The sequence below is a fragment of the Lolium rigidum genome, chromosome 4 (genome assembly GCF_022539505.1).
Source record: "Lolium rigidum isolate FL_2022 chromosome 4, APGP_CSIRO_Lrig_0.1, whole genome shotgun sequence".
In the NCBI taxonomy this organism is placed as follows: Eukaryota; Viridiplantae; Streptophyta; class Magnoliopsida; order Poales; family Poaceae; genus Lolium; species Lolium rigidum.
In genome coordinates, this window is record NC_061511.1 from 165,223,965 (window position 1) to 165,231,764 (window position 7,800).

The following is a 7,800-nucleotide window of genomic DNA, read 5'->3' on the forward strand; positions in this document are numbered from 1 at the left end:
GAGACACGTGTGTTCTTCCTCCTACTCCCTCCGACCCGAAAAACTGGGCGGGCTGGCGCTCTAATTCAATTTTACAGAAAACCCCTTAGAATTTTAAAAACTTTTGCAATCAGGTCCTCCGTCGTGTTCCTCGCATCCTGGAGACCACCGCGCGCCTCTGCTCCCCGGTGATCGCGCGCCTCTGCTCCCCGGCCACCGCGCGCTCCCCGGCGACCGCGCGCCGCTGCTGTCCGGCGACCGCGCGCTCCCCGGCGACCGCGTCGCTGCTCCCTGGCGACCGCACGCCTCTGCTGTCCGACCACCGCGCGCTCCCCGGCGACCGCGCCGCTGCTCCCTGGCGACCGCGCGCCGCCCCTGCCCAGGCGACCTCGTCGACCGAAGGGTCGAGCTCGCCGACGGAAGGCTGGAGCAAGGTCGCGCCGGTGGAGGGCGCCGGAGCGGGGTAGCAAGGTCGCAAGGACGCGAAGGCCGCGCCGGTGAAGGACGAGCCGCCGGAGAACTGCAGCGCTTCCAACCTCGCCGGAGTATCCTCGTCGCTGCTTCCCCCAGGCAGGTGAGCTCGGCCTCTTCTTTACCTTGTGTTCCCGACTCATCCCGACGGCGAGAGACGATCGGCTTCTTGGCCTGCATTATCATTTCACAGAAACAAAGGCTCAATATTCCTGCCCCACCTTGTTGGCAGAAACCAAGGAAGACATGAATGCATGCTTAGAGAAAATACAAACAGGCATGCAACTATTTATCAAGACAATGTCTCTGCGACCTCTGTACGGAGGTGTCTACACGATTGGAGAACACGGCGAAGGAGTTTATTTCCCAACATGGGTGGCAGCATAATAGGCGTCTTCAGGCTTTTTAGGCTGTGCCGGTTTATCTAGCGTTTATCTTTTTATCGACTGTGTACTTCTTTGTTTGGTCTTTTTGATACTTTGAACGGCTGTGTGCATCTTAGTTATGCAGAGGCTGGGTGTAATGCTTAAACCTTTTAAGTAATGAAGCGCCCTTTATTGAAAAAAAATCAAGACAATGTCTCTGTTAGTTGATAACCTCTTTACGCTTCTCAGCACGCTCCTGAAACGCAACGCCGAATGACAGCATTCTGTGTTAACATCATAGCACAAATTAACTGGCAAGCAATTATATGAACACAAAAGAAGGCTTTACGATGTAGTGGAGTGCACATCATCCTCCAATTTTGCTGGAAGCGACTCCCTGTAAGGTTTAGTAGTGTTCTCATTTGACCTGTTAAGGCATGTCAAACATTTCAGCGTAAGAAAACAACAAGACCTGATTAAAAAAATGCCTTTATGCCACTGATCAGTTAGTCCAACACTGCAGTGGATTAAAGCCTTGATAACTGGGCAGATTAAGCAATGACCGAAATTGCAAATCCGAAAGCAAGAAAGAAAAAAAAAGATGACCTATAATGTGGGTTTGCAATAAGAGAACTTAATCTTGGACTTCAGAAGAAGCATCATTTGGAGTTGAGTCCACCGAGTCAGGCTTCACTGGCTGTGCCAAAGAAAAATGAAACCAAGTTCAGTACTCCATGGCATCAGGAGTACAATGCATCCAAAATGTACTCCATGGCATAGGAGTACAGACTTTGGTTACCCAGTAAGTAAGTGAGATGGGTGCCTACCATGGATCGACGAGCAGAAGGCATCAGAACCAAGATGGTAACAAGCCCAAAACGAACCAGTCGCTGCTGCAGATCCATTGGGCACGGCACCCTTCTCAATGACATCGAGTAGACTACACAATGTACACATAACTCGATTCAGGAGATAGTTCAGTTTAAGAGCAAAGCATTCTACTCCTGATAGCACTGACCATAAATTGCTCCTCTCTCTCGGTTGAATTTGTTCCTCTCTCGGTTGAAAACACTTTGCATGTGCCTTATTCTTTGCTCGCCAAATTGAAGCCAACAAGAAGTCAGTATACTGAAGGAGTAAACAGAGAAAGGTTTTTCTGTAAAATTTGGTTTAACACTTAAAATCTAAACAGATAATTGAAGGAGTAAACAGAGAAAGGCTGAAAACAAGGAATTTTCTTAATTTCATCCAGATTATCATTTGTTCTTCCAAATTTTGATTTAGGACTTCTGCCTTCCTTTTAGTACAATGAGATAAGCAAGATATATCAACATAAATGCACCACATGCCTTTTCATGTGTAACAAGCCCAAATTTCGATCTCTGTGTTCCCTGCCTCCAATTTAACACCTTCAAGAAATGCACCACATGCCTTTTCATTGGGCAGTTTACAGCTACATGACCTTCCTCCCCACAGCACCTGGCAGCACCCAATAAATTGGCACCAAAAAAAAGTGGGTAGAGAAGTGATTCACCTGAAGCCTGGTTTTGATGGTGTCGATGGGGTACACAGCCGTCTCCACCACGACGCCGGCGGTCCCTCCGGCTATGACGCCCTCTGCGAGCAGATTAAGCAGTGCACGGAATCAGTCCCCTTCATCGGGTAAGAGGGGAGGAGGATTGGGGGGAGTTGGACGCACCTCCACTGTCATCCTCTTGAGGATTTTGAGCGGCAACAGCAACTGTCTGGTTCAATAGCATGCCCTCCATGGCTCTCCCATCCTGCTCTCTCATGCCAAGCAAACTTTGGACGCACCTGGAGGAAATTGAACGGCTTCTCTTCTCCGCCGCCGCCCATGGCTTGGGTGGTGTCTCTCCCCCGCCGCCAAGAACGCACCACTATGCAGGGAACAGAAGCTGGAGTCAGGTGAAATCTTTGCGGGCACAGGGGAGGCTCGCTGAACTGTAGGTAGAAGCAAAAATCTGCCGGAGGGAGAGAGGATTCGTACCTGAGGAGGGGAGCGGAGGGGAGCGGAGGAGGGGCCGCGGGGAAGAGGATGCAGGGAGAGTGGATTGAGGAGGAGGAAGAAGGGGCCGCGGGCCCATTTGTGGGACGCCCCTCCGGTTGCGCAGCTGTCGGCCACGAGCGCGGCGACCGGCAGACCCTCCTCCTCCGGTGAGCTGGACGACGGCGCCGGCGAGGATTTGTGCAGCCGCCGTCCAAAAGAATCGAAATTGGATCGAAAAACATAGCCTTGACTGAGCCTCGGCTAGGGTTTGTGGAGGGGCTGCGTAGCCAAGCTTCCAGGCCATGGGATATACAGGGAAGGATGGGGTAGCTCTAGGCGCTGGTCACGCGGCGAAGGTGGTGGGCGGAATCGACCAGAGACGGCCTGGCACCGGCGACGGGTGAAATGGGGAATGGGAGGCGGACGGGATGAGACGAGGACGTACTGATTTCTTCAGGTGAAAAACTGCGGGGGCGTTTTTGGGTCGGAGGGAGTATTATTTTTCTCTTGTTCAAACCTACAATTGTACAACTCTGCATTATTTGTTTACTTAGCACCCATAAAGTAAAATTAGTATGTACTCCCCTTTCTAGCAAATTGCGCGCGCACATAGAAGTTTCATTGGATGATGATGCAAACAATTATATTGGACCCAAAGAAAATATTCAGCTGTGCCTGATGTGGGCCTTCGTTAACTTGAGTTTCAAACATAGTGTAACTCTTGATCATCTACATCAAGCTAAGTTTAGGATTCAAAGCAACACACCGTGCATCTATGGTTACAAAAGTAAACCATTTGCATCCTCCTATTATGCATGACGAGGATGCACACAACCATAGTTTAGCTGAGAAAAATATCAAACGAAATTGGTGGAGAGGAAACTACTCTCTTGTTTCCGAAAATAAGAAAACTACTCCTACATGGAGCAAACTAGTGCAGTCCTTGGCGCTTTCTAGATAACATAATTGTGCACAGTCCACATTGCATATACAATCTCGGTGAAAGGACAATATATCTTGGGCATTCAATCAACCCAAGATGCACACAACCATAATTTTGCTGACGAACATATCCAATGATCAAAGTCGCTGAGAAGAGAAGTGCTTCTACATGAAGCAAACCATTTTTAATCCTTTGCACTTCGTACATAACGTGATGGTGCACTATCCACACTGCATATACGATCTGGGCTTGGTGAAGGACAAAGATATATTGAGCATTCAAGGCGACAATAGCTCGTTATGAGCGTTTATTTATATTGCATTCAATTCGAGGACGGTCTCTTGTATCCTTAGGTATATAAACATGGTGGAGAAAGCATATGATCACAAACAAAAAATATGTCTCGTCGTTGCCTCAAGGGATCTAGTTTATTTTTGTTGGTCGGGCATAATACGTGTAGATGTTTTTTGAAACAAATGTCTAGATGTTAGGAGGGTTGCACGTACAATATAGTTAGACATGAGAGGCATGGGAATAGAGTTGGACATATGTGAAAAATGGGCCTGCTCTGCGAGTACAGCTCACGCAAGGCATGGCAAAACGCACGGCCATTGCGCCACATGGAGCCTAAATCCCCTTCACTAGTACAGTAGGCTCAGTGGCCCGGGGGGAAGCCAAAGAAGGAGGGATCAACAATCTTCTTCTCACAGTCTGACGGCCTAGCAACAATCACAAGATGCGGAACTGCATGAGGCACCAGATTGAGACGTGCCTTGTTTCTGGTCCGCACCTAGACGAGCTACGCAGGAACCTCTAGTACCACGGTCCACGGGCATCGAGACATGTCTTCAGCCAGGCGCCCACCGGCGAGCATCTGCCAGATCCCAGCGCAACCGCAGACCTCATCTATAAGCAAAGACGAACCTATCGATCGTTGTTGTTCCACCTCGCCGTCTTAGGCTTTGTTTGGGTCATCCTTCGGCGGCAGCCACAAGGGGGCAGGCAACGCTTGGGCGATGCGGAGAAAATATTCCATGTATACGGACACAAAATGGAAACCTGGAAACTTAAACATAACCTTTGGGACGAACGTGCTGGCAGGATCTGAACCCAACATGTACCATTTTGCAAATAAGTGCCCATATGCCTGCTTGTATCTTTGCACACCTAGCACGGATTTGATCTTGCAATGCAGCGTCATGCTGATCGGCCTCGACAATACCTATGATCCTTTGGTCACTTCCGTGGTGGTCATGCACGAGGTACCAAATGCCACTTGATGATCTGCACGCTCATATGCTTGACGGCGAAAGTACCGCGAGTCCAGGAGATTGCATCTCAGATCGCAGCGAACTCCGCCGGACGTAGCCAAGGCCGAGACACCAAAATATTTGTACTGAGATTTTACCACAAATTCACACCAAAATATTTGAATACCCATGCACACATTTGATTCTACATTGCAGTATTGGCAACCCCCGTGTCTCCAATTCTCAGTATTCCCCGTCGAGAGACCAGATGCACTCCAGGGCCCTCTCGTAGATCTCCCGTCCCTGCGCCTCTAACAACTGCTCCCTGACCTGCTCCGCTAGCCAGTCCATACTCCACCTGCCACCGGCAACACCAAGCACAATGATCCCCATTAGATATCAGTTACAAAAGGTTTCAGAAGCCCGATCGAGCCGCTATTTTTTCGGTAAATGAAATATATTAATATCGTAAAGATACCAATTATATCCGGCCTCTGTGTTAAATATAAATACACTGCCTAGTCTCTTTCCGTTAGTTCGGACTTTTGGTTCAACTGGCTAGTGCAGCAATCTTTCATGGTATTAGAGCCAAGATGTCTCAAGTTCAAGACACTGCTCACGCAGTTTTAAAAGCAAAAGAAAAAAAATTCTGCGGCCACCGACGCTAAGGACTAAAATAGACTAGACGTGATTGAGGTTTTGAATAAGACGACCTTTGCATTTTATATTTGGATCTTTTTCGTATTTCAAAATAGTGAAAACGTAAAATAAGAGGTGTTAAGCTTTTTATCATTCTGGCATCGAGCTATTTTGCCGCAGGACCCCCCTACAGTATCGTCACCACAGTAGAGTTTAACCACCAAATTAGGGATGGATTGGTGTGGTTCCTCTACACCTAGGACACCAGAATATCGAACCATGAACGAGGAAAGACATGCATGAGATAGGTGTTAAATATAAATACACTACCTAATCTATTTCCATCAGTTCGGACTTTTGATTCAATTGGCTAGTGCAGAAATCTTTCACTCTGCACCGACAAGATGCTCAAGGATACAAAAGATGAACACAACCAAAAGAGAAAAAAAGAGAGAGGAAAAAGATCCTGCCATGATGATCAATCACCCGCATACTCTAACCACACCAAAGACAACACCCGAACTACAAAAATGGTTCTATAAAAACAACGCTCCAAACAATGCATAAGCATTGTCTTTGCCCGATCAAAGATCTTAGATTTTCACCCGGGAGAAATTTTGAGTTCACAAAAGAATGTCTCTAACAAGTCCATTTCCAGGTACAACCAATGAAGGCTAAACCTTGGTTGTTACCCCTAGAAACTGTGACTCAACACTCGAGGAGCACCACCAAAAAAGAAGTCCTCTAGTGATACCGCCACTCATGTCGATGAAACTGTTGCAGGTCACCAAACACCCGACACACATGTATGACATCTCCGGAATGGATAGGAACATCGCCACACAAGCCATATCCGTACATGTGCAACATAGTCTTCATCGCATCCAATACTCCCCCCCCCCCCCCCTCGTGCCATTACTTCAAGTCCTCCAATCACAGCCGTCGTGACTTTGTCCACATCTATCAATATCATGGAATCCAAACTTAGACATGTTCCTAGGCACCAACAATAAAGTGAACCTTCACGTTGCGTCCTCTTGAAGCCGCACAGGCTGATAATATGGGTGTCGCACGATCAGATCCTTTCCGGTCCAGATATCTAGGGGGCATCATGCGCCAAATCTGCTTAGATCTCCACTGTAGAAGACCAGAACTGGTCGGCGGCCAGATCGAGGAAGCTGACAAAAGGCAGATCGAAAATTTGGCAAAAGAAGACCGGTCTTACTCGAACTAGACCTAAGGAGCCCACACAGCTTGCCACCTCTCCACGATTCCCCCGACACGAAGACGGTCGCTATCGAGGGGAGTGGGTTGTGGCGTTAAGGAGCAGTAGCACCGGACGAGGATGTTGCAGAGAGGGCCTCACTGCCTCCAAGGGTCACACCAACGTGGAGAGACCACCTCAACATCAGCGACACTCTGTGCAGACCGCAAGGAGCTAGCCAACATATGAAGTCACGACCGCTGGGCCGCCGATGTTGTGGGTATATTTTATGGGTATATCAACGGCATGGCCTAGATCTGGCAAGCCCGGGTGGCCCAAAGATGGTGGTGAGGCACGTGGCCCATCGGGCGGCCCAGTTGCTGTAGATCTTGAAGGATGAAGTCCAGCCCAGGAACAGGAAGCCGGATCTTTACCGACCTACAAAGGAGGCCGGATCCGTGACGGCCCATGAAGTATCCGGATCCTTGACGTACACGGCAAGACATTGTACCGTAGTTAGGCAACTTGTATTTCGGCTAGGACTCTCCATGTAAACCCTAGATCCGTGCGCCTTTATAAGCCGGATCCCGGGAGCCCTAGAGGCACAACCACAACTCATTGTAACAACGCGAAAGCGCCCAGATAATTCCAGACAAGCAGCAGTAGGCCTCGTCATCGTGCGGGTGTTCCGAAGGCTGGGTAACTCGCGTACCACCGTCCCATGTGCACTCCGCCCTATGGCCCCTACTTCTTCTCCCCCTCGTGAGGATCCCTCCTCCGAGGTACCGTCGATTAGGCAACGACAGTTGGCGCCCACCGTGGAACGCCAGATCATCAGACGAGCAAGATCCTACACAATTTTTGATGGACAGCTCTACAAGCGAAGCGCAACAGGGGTGTTTCTCAAATGCGTCTCTAATCAAGATGGCATTGAAATCCTC